Below are 19,248 nucleotides of genomic sequence, written 5' to 3'. Positions count from 1 at the left end.
TGAAATGGGATTTTTACACACTGATTTAACCAATAACTAAGAATTACAATTTAATGTTTAATTTATCCAATAACCACCTTAGCCTCTCAATACCTAAAAATTTAGAATGTCAAAACACTTACATTTTTGGCTGTTCATATACCATAATGATAGTGACCAGCAAACCCCCATAATTATCTCCTTTAGTGCAGGTTCACATTTGTGCGATGCGGGAACGCTGCGAATATACAGCGTGTTCCCGCATCGCATCCGCACCCCTGGCAGTTGACACCCCCAGCGTACCGCATATGGCAGTGTGAATTAAAAGTTAACGACACCCCCAGATAATATCGCATATCGCAGTGAGATCTGTAAGTTCGCACAAAATCGGATCGCACTAGTGTGAACCACCATGCGATCCGATTCTGCTGCAGACCAAAAAAAGGTTCCTGTGCGCCTTTTAGTGCGATTGCGGTGTGAATTCAGCCATACAAAGTGTATGGCTGAATTTGCACTGCACAGAGATCGCATGTAATTTTAGGAGCAGTGCGCTCCGAATTACATGCGATCTCTGTGATCGCACTAATCGGCACATAGGGGCTCCAGTCAATTGGCGTTGTCGAGTGCAGCATTTGTTATTCAAGCACAAATGCATGTATCATTGAACAGCAAACAGTGTTGGATAAGAAAAGGCTGCGATTGATCTGCTTTGCCTGCTGTTCACATGCGCCTATATAGAACATGCGGGATGCGGCATCCAAAGAAACGCAGAACAATGCAAAACCGGTCAAATGCAGCATCTGAACTGCTACGTGTACTGTTCAAACTCAAGTCACAAAATGCTATTCCAAACGCACATCAAATGCAGGAAAACAGCGGTCAACATGAGCCCATACTCCTAGATATCGGATTATTGGGAGTAATCTATATACCAGGAGTTTTTATAGCCAAACTAAAACTTAAAGCCAAAATGCAGATCACCTTCAACAAACCAAAAGGTGTACAAAGGCTGACAGTTAAAGTGTTACAGTAAAGCATGCTTGGTATACTCACTGTGGAGCCTAAGTGGTTAATCCTTTGCATTGTGTAAAAATGCTGTTTGATCCTGTCTTCTTTGATCCGCTCCTTTTACCAACCCCATTCCATCTGCTGATAGAACAGAGCCTTGGGGGCACTCTGCACATGCTCAGTTTGGTGTGCATTGCTATAAAGGTTTTTTTTTATTTTTTGGGAGAGTGCATGTGATCAGCACAGAGCCAATCAGCACTGTCCAGACAGGGTCAGGGGTCCTGCAGCCTCATAGGACAGTCAGAGTAGAATGAAAACTCCTACAAGCTTTAACCAGACACCAGCTCTAACTGCTGATGAGAAAAGGTATTTAGAAATTTGTATTTACTAAGAAAATTGATTTTTCATGTTCTGTGAACTATGGGATACCAGATATAGTGAATGCAGGGTTTGGTAACACTTTCATTTTTCTAAGAAAGCAATCACAGCCCAAGTAGAAAAAGTGGTCCCCAGCCATCATGCTATCAAGAGTGGATCTTTGATCCCTATAGGGAAGCAGTGGTCTCCATGCCAAGGATTACAATGCCATCCGCTGTGTCAGACCTATAGTTCTGCAATCAGCAAATAACTTGAGCTTTGCATGTTGCATTTGCCTTGCAAAGTGAAGTTGAGCGCTCATTATACTGATGGTTTAATTTTTTAATCCAGTTTCAGCCACTGCACGGTGTATATGCGAATATACATTTTTGTAAAAGCAAGCTACCTGTTTTTTCCCCATTTCCAGATGTACCTTTGCTGCCCCTAATTACATGTTTACCTCGACTCCGTAATCACAGCTGGACCTCAGGGGTCTTCTCAGCTCCAGACTCAACCTCAACATTTAGGTGTCAAACCTACATTTTTCACAGTTCTAAAAAGTTTGCAGTAAGCCCTACTTTTTTTTTTTATCCTCTTCTACGCTTTAAATTTGTGGGGCATTAAAAATAAACATTTGGTTTATCCGATGTTATCAGAGTGGCTGGCCTTGGTAAACGCTTCATACCCTATATAACCTCATCTGTAAGTAGAGGGTTCCCTTTAAAGCAAACCTTTAAGTGAAAATTACACTCGGCATCATTCACTTTCTACCCCCCCAGCCTGTTACAAAATCTATTTTATTTTTCTGGGGAAGAGAATATCTTTTTTGGTGGTAGTCTCTCCCAGTTTCTCGTTCCCTGCCTAGGCAAAGATGATGCATCCTCAAACGTTTGGACGTACATTATATTGGTCAGAACATCAATTTGTTCTGACCAATGAAATTAATTATTGGTCAAGCGTAAACATGCCTAGCGTTAAGGTGCATTTTAATATACATTTAGAAGTGTCAAGACATTTTTCCTGCCCAAACTCTGCTGCTCCTGGACGCACCACTAAACTCCTCTAAAAGCCTAGATGTTCAAAAGGGCACATAGGCTAACATGCAGGGGCATTTAGAGGCAAAAAAAAAAAACCTTAGCATTAGCTGGAGCCGAAAAAAAAAAAAGTATGCAGTACTATTTCCTGAGTAGGATGAAAAAGACGTAGAAATCTAAGGAAGAAAAGCCAGATCCGTTCTTAGAATTACCCGGTCGGGAAATATAACTAAAAAAGGATCTACGACCAACAAGGCCTGAATATCACTAATTCTATGAGCCGAATGGAGGAATTCCAAAACTGAAATTATAGTTTTAACTTGAAGTCCCTTGAAAGACCACCAGGAATTATATTTCTTCCACACCTTCATGTAGATGCCCTCGTCACTTTTTTCTACTAGAAAGAAGGGTGGTAATAGGTTTCTCTGAAAGACCCCTGGCCCTTAAGAGGTCTTCCTCAGAAACCAAGCAGTCAATTTTAGATGATCCAACTCCGGATGGTTCAGGGAAGTGTCGCAAACCAAGGCCCTTTTCGGCCAAAAGGGAGTGATCAAGATCAAATCTGTGGATTCTTCCTTGAATTTCCTGAGGACCAGAGGTATCAGCTGGAAGGGGGGGGGGATAAGCAAAATGGGAAGTCTCCTGGATGAGCAAGGGAGTCTAGACCCCAGACCAGATCCTCTCTGTGAAGAGAAAATTATATTGACGCTTTCCCGTTTTGTTGGTTCGCAAATAGATTGACCGAGGATGGCCCCAGACTTCTGCAGCCATCAGGAAGCTCCACTCTGCTTCTACTATCTTCTTTCTGCTTAGGGGATCTGCCAGGAGATTTTGGGATCCTTTCAAGTGAATTGCTGTTAGAGAAGCCACATTTTATTCTGCCCAGGTAAGTAGCTGCATGGCCAGATCCGAGAGACTCCTGCTCCTTGTGCCCCCCTGCTTCGACACATAAGCCACTGCCGTCATGCTGTCTGACAGGACCTGAACAGGTTGACCCTTGACAGCTTGTTGAAAGGACAAGAGGCACAGAAAAATTGCCCTCAACGTTTGCCAGTTGAATGACTTCCTGGGCTCTATTGTGGACCACGACCCTTGTACAGTACGGTCATCTAGATGGGCCCCATGCACTTGCATCTGTGGTCAGCCGTTTGTTTAGAGGAAACAACCGTGACAGGCCTTTTGTCAGATTGGCTGGGTTTTGCCACCACCAGAGAGCACTCCTCACCCTTGCGGCAATCCCGATTGGCTTCTCCAGAGGCTCTAGATGTGACCATTTCTGTAGAATGTCCATCTGGAGAGGTCGAAAATGTAGTGTTGCCCACTGGACGACTGGTATGGATGCAGTAAGCCGCCCTAGCGCTGCCATAGACACCCGAACAGTCCCTGTGAGATTGGTCTGCATCTTACCCACAGCGGACTGGACATTTTCTACCTTTTCTTGTGGGAGAAAAATCTTCTGAAGTACTGAATTTATCGTGTACCCCAAAAAACAAACCTCCTGTGCTGGAATCAAGTTGGAGTTTTCCAAATTTAGGAGCCACACCAAGCTTTTGAGGTGAGACTGAGTCTCCTGTAGGTCTGCTTGCATCTGATTCCAGGAGTCTGCGAAGAACAAGGAGGTCGTCCAGATAGGGGACAATGAAGATCCTCCTCAATTTCAGCAGTTCCAGCGCGCCTGCCATCACTTTTGTGAATACTCTGGGGGAAGATGACAGACCGAAGCGAAGAGCCCTGAATTGAAGATGCCATACAGATTTCCCCAAGTTGATAGCGAACCGGAGAAACTTTTGACAAGACTGGGCTATTGGGATATGTAGATAAGCAACCCTTGGGTCTAAAGATGTCATGAAACACCATGGGGCCATAAGCTTTGTCAAAAAGATGTGTGAATAGAAGCCCCAGCCTTCCTGTTCCCTGGGGACTTGGATTGTAACTTCTTGCTGCATCAGTTCCTGTAAAAGGGACATCAATGCGGAAGCTTTTTCTTTGTCCCTTGGGAGAGGGGTGACATAAAACCTGCTTGGGGGGGGGGGGGTTCTGAGAACTCCAGGTTGTAACCCTGGGCGACGATGTTTCTGATGAAGGGGCCTAAAAGGTTATTTGCCCCTCTGGGAGGACCATATGGTCTTCTGGTCCTGTTCTCTACCTCTCTGGGACTGAGGAACAGAACGACAATTTTTCTTGAGAGGCTGTTTATTCTTAGAAAGGAAAGCGTTCCTCCTATCAGCTGTTCTATCCAAAATGTTCTTGTTTCAAAATTTGGATCAAACAGGAAATCCCCAGAAAATGGTATTCCACACAGCTTGATCTTGGAAGCCGAGTCACCTGACCATGTTTTGAGCCAAATTGCGCATCTTGCCGAGTTGACCAGTGCTGAGGATCTTGCAGACATTGATTGATTTTGCAGAAGCATCAGCCTTTTATTTGACTGCTTACAACAATACTGGGAAGGACCCGAGTAAATCTTTCCTTGATGTCCCCGACTCCACGTGCTATTTAAGCTGTTCTAACCAGCACTCCAAATTCCTGGCAACCACTGTAGATGCCATAGCCGGCTTAACGCTGGATGAGGTGGAATCCTTTGCCTTTTTAAGAAGTGAATTTGCCCTCTTGTCCATTGTAACCTTTAAAGACACCCATATCCTCGAACGCCAAAATTTTGCGACGAGAGACTTGAGAAAAGGCTACGTCCAACCTGGGCCTTTTATTCCACACATGGGTCTCATCATCTTCAAAGGGGAACCTTCTCCTAAGGGTCTTGGAGAAGAAAGGGGCCCTTTCAGGATCTTTCTATTCTTTGTCTCCGATAGAACCTTATGAACTGGGAACACCCTGTGTTTGGATTCATCCAGTCCCTGATACATTCTGTCATGTACGGAAAGTTGAACCTTCTCCTCCTGGATCTCGAGAGTAGTATAGATTGCTTTAAGCAACTCATCTACTTCCTCTAAAGATAACTTGTATCGAGATGTTCTACTAATATCCTCTTCTTCCTCCTCATCTGTGTCCTTGAGGGAAAGAAGTGTACTTGCTCCTTTTCCCTCCGAGTTGCTGGCCTCTGCCGACTTTGAGGTGGATGCCAAGAAGTTAGATAAGTTACTTTGCTGGGAGTCTGTCTGTGTTGCTGGAACTTTAACTAGTAAGGAACTAACAACTTAAAGTATCCGTTAACTCCTCACGGAAGAAAATAAATCTTTACATTGCTGTAAAGATTTCTCTTTGACAAGGTCTGATATGCAGGTTTTGCACAGCAGTTTCAGCCATAATTCTCCCAGTGGATTTTTGCAAGAAGGACTCTTCCTTTGAACTGAGGGAGATTCTTTAGACTTAACTGTGGCTTTGACCTAAAACCCAAAATTATAAACAAAAAAAGCCCCCAGTCACCTACCAGCTGGAACTGAAAGCCTCGAAGTGAACAGACTACCACCACCTCAGAGAAGAAAGAAGGCCACCTGTGCACTAAACCAGCCAACACAAAAAGAGAGAGTCCCTGCCTAAGCTGTAAGGCTGGGAACAGTTTATCACAGCACTTCAAGAGCAGGCTCCGACTGGAGGAAGTACAAACAACAAATAAGGCCAATAGTACAAGATAGAGTCACCACTGTACCCCTCTTACCTGGGGCAGGCCGGCGCTTGCAGCGCACAAGCTTCCGCTAGTGCTGCAGCCCTCTCCTCCATCTCGTGTAGAGTGCGCAGCGGAATGTCACAGAACTGTCATCTGTTTTAAGACCACGCTTCCCAGCATCCCCACAGTCCAGGGACCGGAAGCACTGACCTTCTGACTGGCCCCCTGACCCTTGCATTCCAGCGGCCGGAACTATTGTTGCCACGCCCTTGACGTCACTCGTCAGCGGCTCCTCACCTCCACTGCCTGCCAGCCCGAGGTTCCCGGGCACAAAGACTGGACATCCCAACGAGGCACTGTTCCCCTGAGCTGGAAGGACCAGAGGCTCCGGAAAACCCCCCTCCACTATACAAGGGGGTGCTGGGATGATCATGCACATACAAAAAGCCTAAAAGTAAGTCTACCCTTTCTCCACCTGGAGATAGCAGAGCCCCTCTAACTGGTTCCCTGCAGTGCTTCCACCATGGCAGAGGAAACACAATAACTGAAGGCATGGTGGAAGAGGAGGGATTTTAAAGGCTGCAGTGTTTCCTGGGAAAATTGGGCTGAGCTGCACTCTCTCTAGGTACTGTTCTGAAAGGCGATTTTGGAAAAACACTCTAGGAGCAGCTGAAAAAACGTCCAGTGTGCCATGTGACCATAAAGTGACCCTGTCGCTATACAAAATTTGCTCATGCAAAGCAATCCTGTTAAAGTTAGTTGTAATCTTTCACGCTGCCCACAACACAAAAATGCCTCTCCAATGCTGAGAAACGGTACTCCAAAGTCTGAGAAAAACTGACACTTCCAGGAGTGTCAAACTTCTAGGTTGCCTGAAGCTCTTAACAGCTTCTCCTGTTGACCTCCACATTACTATGGTATCCTGTAATGAGTGGGGCCAGAGGGAGTAGCCAGTGAGAACTGGAGACCCAGGATATCAAATCAGGATCTGGTCAGCTACTTTTAGGATGGAGTCTGTCAGAATATTATTGCTGTCTTTGTCCCAACTGGGGAAATACACCCTATCTGACCGGATGGAATATTAAAAATGTTACAGTTCTCCTCATAACATGAGATGAGGGTAAATTTTCCAGTGGGGATACCTGTTCCAGTGGAAGCTGTCTAAGAGGGGATTTAGTCTCCGGTTGGAGAGATTTTTATAGGTCATCATGTCGCCTTAAGGAAAAAACTCTGCAAGGCCCCAAAATGTCAGTTTCTTAAGACGTAATGCTGTCTTCACAATATATATGTGAAATGTGTTTGGAGCGGTAGAGTCTTTGTTATCTTGTTTTGGCAGGGCCTCATCTATAGAAGATCACTTCAAGCACCCACCTATTATCTAAAGGTCAAGTACTGTAAGGAGTGCAGCTTCTATATGAACTTCTTGCCGTGTTTCGGGAAGTAAAAGGGAAATCTATCTAATGGGACATAGGAAAAAAGAAAAGAGGTTTAAACAATCCAAAAATATTTTTAGCCTAAAGCCCTGTACACACGGGTTAAAGATTGGGTGGTATTGGCCGGTTCAATAGAAACCAGCCAACATTCGGCCTGTGTTTACGACAGCCAGTTCGTCTTCTGACAAAGAGGCATGACTGAAAAATTCTGCCGCTCTGCATCCAATCAACGCTCTCAGGCAATGGCTGGGAGCAATGACTGATGTGTTCTGGCAGGATTATTAGTATAGGATCTCCTCCCAAGCTCTTCAGCCCACTAAGGGGTCTTCGAACTATGGCCCTCCAGTTGTACAAGAACTACAATTCTCATCATGCCTAGTCATGTCTTTGAATGTCAGAGTTTTACAATGCCTCATGGGATGTGTAGTTCCGCAACAGCTGGAGGGCCGTAGTTTGAGGATCCCTGCACTAAAACAACAAAAAAAACTGATTGAGTCCATCAGGCTTCAGATATACTCTACATCCAAGAGCCGGTTCACATTAGAGCGATCCGACTTGCCGGGGCGACCTCACAAGTTGAGGTGCGCTGCTCACACCGCGACCTCGGAGCAGCCGGCACGGACTTCATAACATTGAAGTCTATGCAGGTCGCTCCGGGTCGCCCCAAAGAAGCTCCGGACCCTTTTTCTAAGTCAGAGCGACTTGTGTCGCTCCTATTAGAACGGGTCCACAGCTTCTCTATGGCAGGCGACCTATGGCGACCTGTCAGGCGACCAGGTCGCCTGACAGGTCGCCCCAGTGTGAACCGGCTCCAACAGTGAGTCAGGTGGGGACAGGCCAGCCATCAACTTTCCAAGTCAGTATTTGCATATTACAACACATTCTTGGGTGCTCAAGAAGACACTGAGTGGTACCTATAGGCACAAAAAGATACCTGCTGTGGGTTTACAGATGTTTGTCTATGGAAAGGCTTCCTTTAATAATAAATATCAAAACTCTTGTTTAAGCTACGTGACTAGTTCTCTTTAAGTGTTGCAGCCGATTTTCTTTAAACCTCCGAGTCTTAATATAGAAAATATGATACTGGAGAGGATAACGAAGATAATGAAGGCCTCTGAAAAAGCCAAATTAGGGCAGGGTGTGTAACTGCCCATGCCCTGGTAGACACGGTTACAAGCATAGTATGAGGTCCCATTTCTATGTACTCTGACGCATTTGAGGACTTGCGGAGGTGCTCTGTTCTCCCTCCGCTCCCCCTCAGGGAGGCTCCCTGCCTCTGGCACTCAGAAGGCACATGAGACGGGCCAAGGCGATGCCTCCCAGGGCTGCTTTTAATGGATGAAGAGCAGAGAGCATCTCCTTCCATTAATTCCTGCTCGGATGGGATGAAATATTCAGTAGCCATCAGAAGGGGGAGGGGAGGGGGGGAAATCAGCTCGGGCTCCCTCCTAGCCAAACAGACTGTGCTGCCAAATCCTCACACACAGCAAATATTAGGGGAGACGTTAACCAGTTTGTTGCCAGGGGAACCAGATGTAAAGTGCTAGTCTGGTAGTACAGAACAACACGACAGGACTTGGAGCTATAGGCTAACACACAGCAGCTGGAAACTGTCAGCTAGATTACAAGAGGGAGGCTGTATTCTCCATGCTGCTGACTTTGCCCCCTTTAGTAATTTTAGCACTTATGACATACAATGTTAGCATAAGAGGGCACATGCACAGAACTGACATGTAACATATTACACAGAGAAATAGAAAAGGTTAAGCTGCATTGTAAGCCCCTCACAATAAAAATGGATTCTGTTTTCTGAGGACACCATATCCAAGGAATCTCCAGATAACACGAGATCATCGCACCAATGAGTAGTTATAGGAACACAAAGAAGGTAAAATGTCCCAAAAGCCCCAAATAAAAATGGTAACCAATCCGATCATTGTATACCTAGCAAAAGTGAGGTGCATTTGGGAAGGGCACAAAATACAATGAGAATAATTTACAAAATGCACTTACAGGCCAATTAGCACAAAAAGTCTGAACTGTATGAACAATTTGTGTTGAAAATAGAGGTTTTTGTTGAATTTAAGACAGAATAACCACACGTTATGGTTCGAAGCAACTAATCAAAGAGAGAATCAAAAAGCCCTCCAACTGAATACTCAGCTGCACTGATTTGATTGGAGGGCTTTTTGAGAACAGGGGTCTTCAAACTTTCTAAAACAAAAAGGACCAGTTAACTGTCCTTCAGGTGGCCAGACTGGTTAGAAAACCTCTTGGCATCGGTGGAAGTAAACAATGCCTCCTCAATGGTTTTAGATGAATAGTGCCCGATTAATGGTAATCAGAATGAGAAATGATGCTCTATTGTTGGTATTTAGGGGAGGAATGATGCCATATCATTGGTTTCAGTGGGAGGAATGGTGCCCCATCATTGGTGTCAATAGTTGGAACGGTGCCTCAAGGGTCAGATACTCGTTAGAGCTTACAATCTAAAAGGGAGGGTCAATTGATACAAAAGGCAATAGCTGTGGGGGATGAGCTGATGGAGCAAGTGAAACAGTGTTATTAGTTAGTAGCCGGGTAGGCTTCTTTAAAGAGAATGGTTTTCAGGGATCGTCTAAAGATGGATAGATTAGGGGACAGTCGGACAGATTGGGGTAGAGAGTTCCAAAGAATGGGAGAAGCTCTGGAGAAATCCTGGAGGCGAGCATGGGAAGAGGTGACAAGGGAGCTAGAGAGCAGGAGGTCTTGGGAGGACCGAAGAGAGCGACTTGGTTGATATTTTGAGATCAGGTTAGTGATGTAGCTGGGGGCAGAGTTGTGGATGGCTTTGTAAACTATTGTTAGCACTTTGAATTTTATTCGTTGGGTGAGTGGAAGCCAGTGAAGGGATTGGCAGAGAGGGGTGGAGGACACTGAACGGTTGGTAAGGTGGGTAAGTCTTGCAGCAGCATTCATTATGGATTGAAGGTGGGATAATCTATGTAAGGGTGATCCAATAAGGAGGGAGTTGCAATAGTCGAGGCGAGAGATAACCAGGGCGTGAATTAAAAGCTTGCTGGTGTCAGTGGTTAAAAAGGGCCATATTCTAGCGATGTTGCGGAGGTTAAGGCGGCATGATACCCTGTGTGATCATCCTGTCTAGTTGGGTTTCTAATCCACAGAAGCCGATGGCCAAAAAGCCTGAAACAGCTGTATGCAGTTTAAAATAAATGGCTCTATAATATTAGGCCGGCCATACATGGTTCGAATCTTGGCCGGTTCCTGCTGATTTGAACCGTTAATAGGCAGGCTGAACGTATGAAGTTGATTAACTTGGGTACAACCACCCTGCAAGATTTTGTTTTGCGATTATCGTTAGCGGCTGCTATAGCCGCTAGCAATAAGCGTTTGTCTTCTCCCGGTGGGGACAGCTTCCCCTGCCACCCGCTGGGAGAAGACAATGGCCTAGCAGGAGGGATTCCCGCATCAACACTGTGTTGATGGGGGAATTGAGCGAAATGCTTTACTGCAACCCGTGGTTGCAGTAAAGAAATTCACTCCGTCTATGGCCGACTTTAGGTCCAGGCACCAGGCAGGAATATGGTCTATAGTCAGTACTGGGATATTGTCAGCACAGCCAAAGCATTCGTCCAAAGGAATTGTCCATGCAGAGACATGGTCAGCACAGCCAAAATATTGGTCCTGGTACACGGTTACCTGCAGACACTCATTATTGTACCGCTCTCTAGCCCTTCATACATATACTGCCTCTTGCTACAGCTAATTATTTCCATAGTACAGGTAGCAGGCAGAGGTGTGGTCAGTTCATGCGGCAGGCAGATGCATGATGGCAGTAAGTCAGCAGCAGGCTGGGGGCCTCAGTCAGGTAAGACCTGGGCACAGGGGTAGAGGCTTCTTTCACCCAAATCTCTTTGAAGCCTCCAGACTCCAGACCCTAATCCGTAAATTACGAAAGCCAGAGAGAACCAAAAAAATGAGTTTTCTCCATTCGGAAAAACAATTCTGGAGCCCCTCACATATGAGAGACCCCTGTGTAGCAGGGCAACAGATCAGTCCAAGTGGTAGGGAGAAGCATTGTCGATGGATGGATGGACGAGTTTGTTCTGAATATTTAAAATGAATTAAGTAGCGTTTTTGGTGCTCAGATGCTGTGTAGTTCCACTTTAAATTTTTAGTAGTTTCCCAAATTTCTTGAATCATTACTTACGAATCACAGACCCAGACCAACCATACAGGAAAGTAAAGCCAAAGAATGTCAGACGACCTTATGTTTACACTTATTCTGGGTCAGTATTGAAGCCGCAGCCAGGAAAACGACATGTTCATGCCAGGGGCACTTTAAGTGAGCCCATAATCTCGGACAAGCCTATCAGTATCAAATCCTTTCCTATCAGTCCTGTACAAGATTTACTGAATTGCTTCTTGTAGAAACCTGTCAGTCACTTACTGCAACTGTCACACCTTTCCCATCAATATTTCAGAAACAATTCTGACTTGTGGATTGTCCATTTCTTCCACAAAAACATTTGCCTTGGTGAGAAATAATAAATGATATAGGCATTAGAGGAGAATTCAAAAAAGAACATTCTCCGTATTTCTTAAAAACGGCACCTGAGTTAACCCAACCACTCCACAGATCAGTAGAAAACCATACATGACAACCCCCCACCCCCCCCCCAACCCCAGGTTCGGTGAATATGAACCTCATGGCTACTTCAAACTTCTAGAAGGCCCTCATCCCCTTCAAAGCTTCTAACCTGGTAATCCACCCAATCACATCCCACATTCCGTCTCACCTCACTAGAAATAACGGAGCTGTGGATAGGCAACGTGACGTAGGCACTCAGATCACCAGGATGGACACCACCCTCCTGAGGCACTTCCAGAACAGAGGAGTCAGTAGCAGGTAGGCCACATTTTCTCTGGAGCCACCACACACCACCAAGCTTAAACTGGTTTTAACAGGGAAAAGGTCCCCCCTAAATACTCACCTGAACCCAATGCCAATGGCACCCTGTGCTTTTCACAGATGAGAGCAGGTTCACCCCGACCATATGTGACAGATGTGAAAGGGTCTGGGGAAGCTGTGGAGAATGTTATGCTGCCTGTAACATCGTTCAACATGACCGGTTTTTTGGTGGGTCAGTGATGGTCTGGGGAGGCAAATCCATGGAGGGAGCACAGACCTCTACAGGCTAGACAATGGCACCCTGACTGCTATTAGGCATCGGGATGAAATACTTGCACCCATTGTCGGATATACTCCTGATTCCTTCTGGTGCACGACAATGCCCGGTCTCATGTGGTGAGAGTATGCAGCCAGTTCCTGGAGGATGAAGGAATTGATACCATTGAATGGCCCCCACGCTTGCCTGACCCAAGTCCAATAGAACACCTCTGGGGCATTAGATTTCGGTCCATCTGACGACACCAGGTTGCACCTCAGTCTGTTCAGGAGCTCAGTGATGCCCTGGTCCAGATCTGGGAGGAAATACCCCAGGACACCATCCATCGTCTCATTAGGAGCATGCCCCGATGTTGTCAGGCATGCATACAAGCACGTGGGGGCCATACAAACTACTGAGTACCATTTTGAGTTGCTGCAATGAAATTTCAGCAAAATGGACCAGCCTGCTGCATCATTTTTTCACTTTGATTTTCAGAATGTCTTAGAATTCAGCCCTCTGTAGGTTGAGAAATTTCATTTCCATCAAACGACGTGGCATCCTTTCCTTCCTAACCCATTACCCAGTCCATACCAGTATAGATATCCAGCATGAGATTTATCCCCATTAGGATCTGATATGTTTTCAAAGTGTTCCTTTAATTTTTTTGAGCAGTATATATAAAAATAATTTTTTTTTTTTTTAAACTGTTATTTTCAGTTTCGGTTTCAGCCTTATTATGCATTTTTGGTACCATCATTTTTGAATAGACGCAAACAGCCTGGCTCAGGGTCGAGCACGCCACCAGAATCGCCGGCAGGGGACCCGAGAAAAGGAGTATCCAGGTTGCTCTGTGCACTGCACAGTGGTAAATATTGCTTTGTTTTTTTTTTGTTTTTTTTTAATTCAAGCTTTACAAACACTTTAGGCCAAACTTCAAGGAAGAGCCTTTATTAAAAAGTGAAAGATTGGGCACTTCCCTCCCAATGATACTTACCTGTCACTTCATTGGTCTTTGAGAGCAGAAAAGGCCCATTTAGATGGGCAGCTAGGTTTTACCCCCCATCTAAAGGAAGGGCATGCAGCCCACCCAGTGCTGGTCACATGCCATGGTCGCGGTACTTCTCAGCAAAAAAGAAACTGCATGTTGCAGACGACGGACTGTATCCCTGCAAACTTTGACTGGCCAGTCATTGCGTACAAGGCCAGGCCACAGCCATCCTGCAACCATGTGCAATGCATGGTTGCGACAAGGTGATTCAGCCTCAGGGAGGTGAGGAGGCAACATATCACTTCCTTACTGCCTGTTAAATGCCTCCTGAAAAGTGTTCTCACAGCAGATCACTTTTCAGAGGGGTGGCAAGGTTGGCCAAATGCCAGAACTAGAGCTTAGTTTAAACCTATGCAAGTTCTGTGTCAGGGCATTATGCAGTTGCTCATCTTCTCCACTCCCCTATGTGACAGCTATGTGGTGGTTCGGCCCTTCTTGAGTTTTAAGAAAGGAAAGATAATCGCCTCCTCGCTGCCTGTCAAACTCCTTTTGAAAAGCAATCCAACACAGACCTTCTCCACTTACCCAAATGACCACGTTCAGGCCTGGTGATTGGCCTCTTAGATCTTTTTACGCTGTCAGTGTCACCACTAGGAGATTCACACCCTTTTTTGTGCTACAACACAGAAAAAGATGGGAAGTACAAAATAGTACAATTGTCCCCGAAACAGAAAACAAAGAGAAATGAGCCCCTGTGCCAAGGGGTACATGTCTAGAAGGAGAAGTCCCATCCTGTAGGAAAGAGTTCCATTAGAGTGGATTTATTCTTCCAAAGCAAATACACTTTTGCACACTGGTACTGACTAGTATTCCACTGTTTCTCTTCTCCCTCAATTTCTCTCCATCAGTCAGTTGTCATCCCAGTTTTTTTTTTTTATTCCGCAGTGGTGCAAAAACCTGAAACAAAAAAACCCAGGTGCATGTGAATACACACAAAAAAGTGCACTTAGGGGTGTGCTTTGTCCACCCCCGAAGGGGTAGGACCTCTACCCTGATCCGCCTGGGCGCAAGGCTCCCGACAGGGACAAAGGGTTTCCAATGGTCTGCCTAGCGGACCCCATTCTTCTGGGCCAGCCGAAGCCGACCTGAATACTTGGTCTAGGGGCTCTCCCAAAGAGTCCCCCCCTAGGAGCAGAGGAGGAAGGAACCTAAGGGCCTATCCCTAGACCTCACATCTTTCATCTTAGTGAGAAAAAAACACATAAGTGAAAGTGACAAAACATGGGAGAGAAAATAAATACATAAGCGGCAGTGCATTGTCCCAGACGTTAGCCGAAAGGCCCAGCTCTCAAAGCCGCAGTGCAGAAAAAGTGTTTGGAGCTGTGACCATGTGCCGGTTCAGACATTGGGGTCCCACACCCAAGTGTTACTAAGAGCACCTCTGAAGCGACCACTCCCATAGGGCACAAACACCGCGGTCTCTTTGCCTTCCCGACCCATGGCCAGACAAGGTAGACCGCTCAAATCAGGAGGGAATGGGCTTTCCCGGGGGATATACTCCCGTGCCCCAACTTCCTGTGGGCTCCCCAGTGTCTGTTCCAGCCAGTACGAATCTTCCAAACCCCCATCATACCTGCAGGTTTGCATAGCCACTACCCAACCTTGGTCAGGTCAGATGACAGCACAGCGCCACCACTGGATCACTGATAAGAACAGATACTACACTTGATCTCAGCCAAAAGACGGAGAAGCTAATGTCACCCCAGTGCTGAGGGAAAGGGGTACAGGAAGGTCAAACAAGGATTCTGTGGAGACAACAAGACAACTCCTCATCAATGGATGTCATTGGTTGTGAAGATTCCAGTGTCTAGAAAGTCGTAATGGTGCATAATAAAAGCCAGTGGCTTTGTGTAACTAAAAGGCAGGCTTGATTTACCCGCTGGCTTGTATACAGATGTCGATACATTTTTAGGCATTTTGCCAAGGCACCTCTGAAGAAACCTCAATGCACCCTAATTGAAAAAGTCTGCTCTAGACTGACATCCACCCATCAAGACATTTCCATATTTGCATAACTCATCCCAAAAGCCAACCCACTGCTTGGATTATGGCTTAGGCCAGGGATCCTCAAGCTACGGCCCTCCAGCTGTTGCGGAACTACACATCCCATGAGGCATTGGAAAACTCTGACATTCACAGACATGACTAGGGATGATGGGAATTGTAGTTTCTGAACAACTGGAGGGCCATGGTTTGAAGACCCCGGGCTTAGGCTCTTGAGAGGAGTACCAAGGCAGGGAGCTGTGATGATTTCAGGAAGCTATATACAGCACCCTGCTGACCCATACCTCTAGCTATGAACTGCCTACACTACATTGAGCAGCACAGAGACCCAGTGATGGTGTAATCAGAAATATAAAATCAAAAAGTGATGACAATAAATCATATCCAGTTCATAAGGCACATAGCAATGTGTGTGCTTCCAATAAAATGATATAAAGAGTGTCCCGTGTTCAGATGAAGAAAATCCAGTGATGAAAACAACTTGTAATCACCAATATAGTGAATCCCTCCACCAGGTGAATCAGCCTCTCACCTTTCTGAAGGACCCAAACGGGCCAGCAATCACATGTATCATTGATCAGACTTCCAGGAAAGAGCCACACTATATTGCACCTCGAGGGATCCCGGGACATATAGAAAACAGATGAAGAAATCTAGTGCTCTCCGCTTACTAATGAGGGTATGCTTTATTAGAGAAAGACAGATCAACTCACATTTGTCGGGCACTCAGCTGTGCCTGCTGTATAATCGATGTCAGCGATCTGTTACCAGAGAGAGACTCTGCGTCGGCCACGCACGCTCCGCCCCCCTATACGCGTTACGTCGAGCGTAATGCTCCTTTGACTTCCTCGGTAGCATTACGCTCGACGTAACGCGTATAGGGGGGCGGAGCGTGCGTGGCCGACGCAGAGTCTCTCTCTGGTAACAGATCGCTGACATCGATTATACAGCAGGCACAGCTGAGTGCCCGACAAATGTGAGTTGATCTGTCTTTCTCTAATAAAGCATACCCTCATTAGTAAGCGGAGAGCACTAGATTTCTTCATCTGTTTTCTATATGTCCCGGGATCCCTCGAGGTGCAATATAGTGTGGCTCTTTCCTGGAAGTCTGATCAATGATACATGTGATTGCTGGCCCGTTTGGGTCCTTCAGAAAGGTGAGAGGCTGATTCACCTGGTGGAGGGATTCACTATATTGGTGATTACAAGTTGTTTTCATCACTGGATTTTCTTCATCTGAACACGGGACACTCTTTATATCATTTTATTGGAAGCACACACATTGCTATGTGCCTTATGAACTGGATATGATTTATTGTCATCACTTTTTGATTTTATATTTCTGGCGCATCACATTTTTGTATGATTTATAGTTTATTGTGATTTGTGAAACACGATTGGTGCATGCTGCCGGACACCACTATTGATTTATAAGTTCACACACCTGATTTATGCACAGTGAATTGGTGTTGAGTTATTTTATCACATATAATAGGTTTGCGCTGATAGTTTTTTTGTATTTCATTTGATGGTGTAATCAGGTCTAAAAAGAAGGTATGCAATAGAAAGAAACAAAGTTTTCTTTTTTTTGTTTTTTTTGTTTTTAAATTGTCATTAGCATGTTGAAGTAGTTGTGCGGAGAAAGACAAAATAAAATCGAATTAAACTTTAGCTTTAAAAATCAGTCTTCAGAATGGGGGAACAATTGATTTAATTAGTAATATACCATTGATTTCTACGAAGGACCCACTATGCTCAAATCTGCTATCTGTTCACCTCACGCATTTGACAACCCTTGTACTCTAAATGTAAACTTCTGGAGGGTAAAATGATGTGGAATCAAGTCTAGGGATTGTCTGGATTTAATTTTTTTTTTAATCTTCAGTTGAGGGAAAATAAAAAGTGAATTGAAATGTAATTACACTGATTGCTATTGGGTGCTTGAAGTGCTCACATCCTGTACATGGAAATATCAATCAGCTTACCATTGCAAAAAAAAAAAGAAGATCTCAGAAACCTACCACCTAAAGTATGTTGATCAAAAGGCTGGAGGTGCAGGTTGACCTGAAATCTTTGATGTTTTTGCATTTAAAAAAATCTGGTTAAAAACTGACTTATCTACACTGTGTGCACAATTAGGCGAGTGAGTATTTTTACATTTATTTATATTACCAAATCATCTATCATTTTTATGCATATTATCCAACTCCAAGCTGAATAAACTTGAATGTTTATTGGATTTAAGCATATCCGGGGATGTGTATTTGTGTAATGAGGGAGGGTGTGGCCGAAGGAGATTACCACCCTACATCAAGGTGTGCATAATTATTAGGCGGCTTCTTTTCCTCAGGCAAAATGGGCCAAAAAAGATTTCACTGAAAAGTCAAAAATTTTAAAAAGTGTTTTATAGGGATGCAACACTCTCGAAATTGCTAAGATATTGGGGTGTGATCACAGAACCAGCCAACATTTTGAAGGATGGGGGACAGGGACAGGGGTGCTACGAAAAATGTAGAGAAACTTTGGAAGAAAAGTCATTTTGATGAGATTGATTCTACCTACAGGGGAGATCGGGAGCCTCTTCCAGGCCTGACAGCGGAGTGTAAGTTGTTGGAGCACCGGGTATAAGTTATCTGTCAGGTAGGATGAAAGCTCCCTCTGAACATCAATCCCCAGGTACCTAAATTTCAGGACCCAGGACAACGGAAGGGAGGGCGGGGAAGGTGGCGGTGTTGGCGACAGCGAGAATAACAGGTACTTGTTCCAATTAATCCTCTGGAGAACTTGCCGAACTGGTCTATAGTCTCAAGGGCAGCTCTAAGGGAATCGTCTACGTCGGGGAGGTAAAGTAAGGTGTCGTCTGCATAGAGGGAGATCTTTTTGAGTAGGGGACCTACCGGGAGCCCCGCTATCGTGGGCAGGGACCTGATCAGGATAGCCAGGGGTTCCAGGGCCAAAGCGAAGAGGCACAGGGAAAGCGGGCATCCCTGCCTGGTACCCCTCTCCAGAGCAAAAGGTGGAGAGAGAATACCATTCGTCCTCACCCTGTCCGTGGGGTTGCAAAAGAGCAGCTGGATCCATGATATCAATTTGGAGCTCACACCAAAGCATCGGAGGACCTGCCACAGGTCAAGAGAGGCCACCACCCCCCCAGAGTCGGTGTCCCTGACATGTGCCAGATTGCTAAAAAGACGGCGGAGATTAATGTCCGTACCCTTGCCCGGCATAAATCCAGTTTGATCGCCATGTATTAGGGACAGAATCACTGAATTCAAACGATTAGCCAGGAGTTTGGCGAAAATCTTAGCATCAACATTAAGTAGAGATATTGGCCTGTAAGAGCCACAGGCACTGCGTTAGTTTAACTGACAATTGCGTGGTTGTGCGACGCTGTACCCAAATAAACTTGATGTCCTTTTTTTCCCCACAAATATATCTTTCTTTTGGTGGTTTTTTTATCACCTCTTTTGAAAAAAAAACATTTTTTTTTACTTTCTGCTATAAAATATATCCAATAAAAAAATAAATGTAAAAAAAAAATCTAATTTTTTCATTAATTTAGGCCAATATGTATTCTGCTGCATATTTTTGGTAAAAAAAAAAAACCCTAATAAGTGTATATTGATTAGTTTGCGCAAAACATATAGCA

General features: G+C 45.1%; 1 protein-coding gene across 1 annotated transcript in view; it reads right to left on the bottom strand.

The window, feature by feature from the left end:
- The window catches only part of ASB8 (ankyrin repeat and SOCS box containing 8), a 29,224-nt gene that overhangs the window by 8,316 nt on the left and 1,660 nt on the right, over positions 1–19,248 (bottom strand). The window lies entirely within an intron of this gene.

The sequence above is a fragment of the Pelophylax lessonae genome (assembly GCF_965119305.1).
Source record: "Pelophylax lessonae genome assembly, chromosome: 6".
Taxonomy (NCBI): domain Eukaryota; kingdom Metazoa; phylum Chordata; class Amphibia; order Anura; family Ranidae; genus Pelophylax; species Pelophylax lessonae.
The sequence above is the reverse complement of the archived record's forward strand: the minus strand, read 5'-3'. Positions and strand labels throughout refer to the sequence as shown.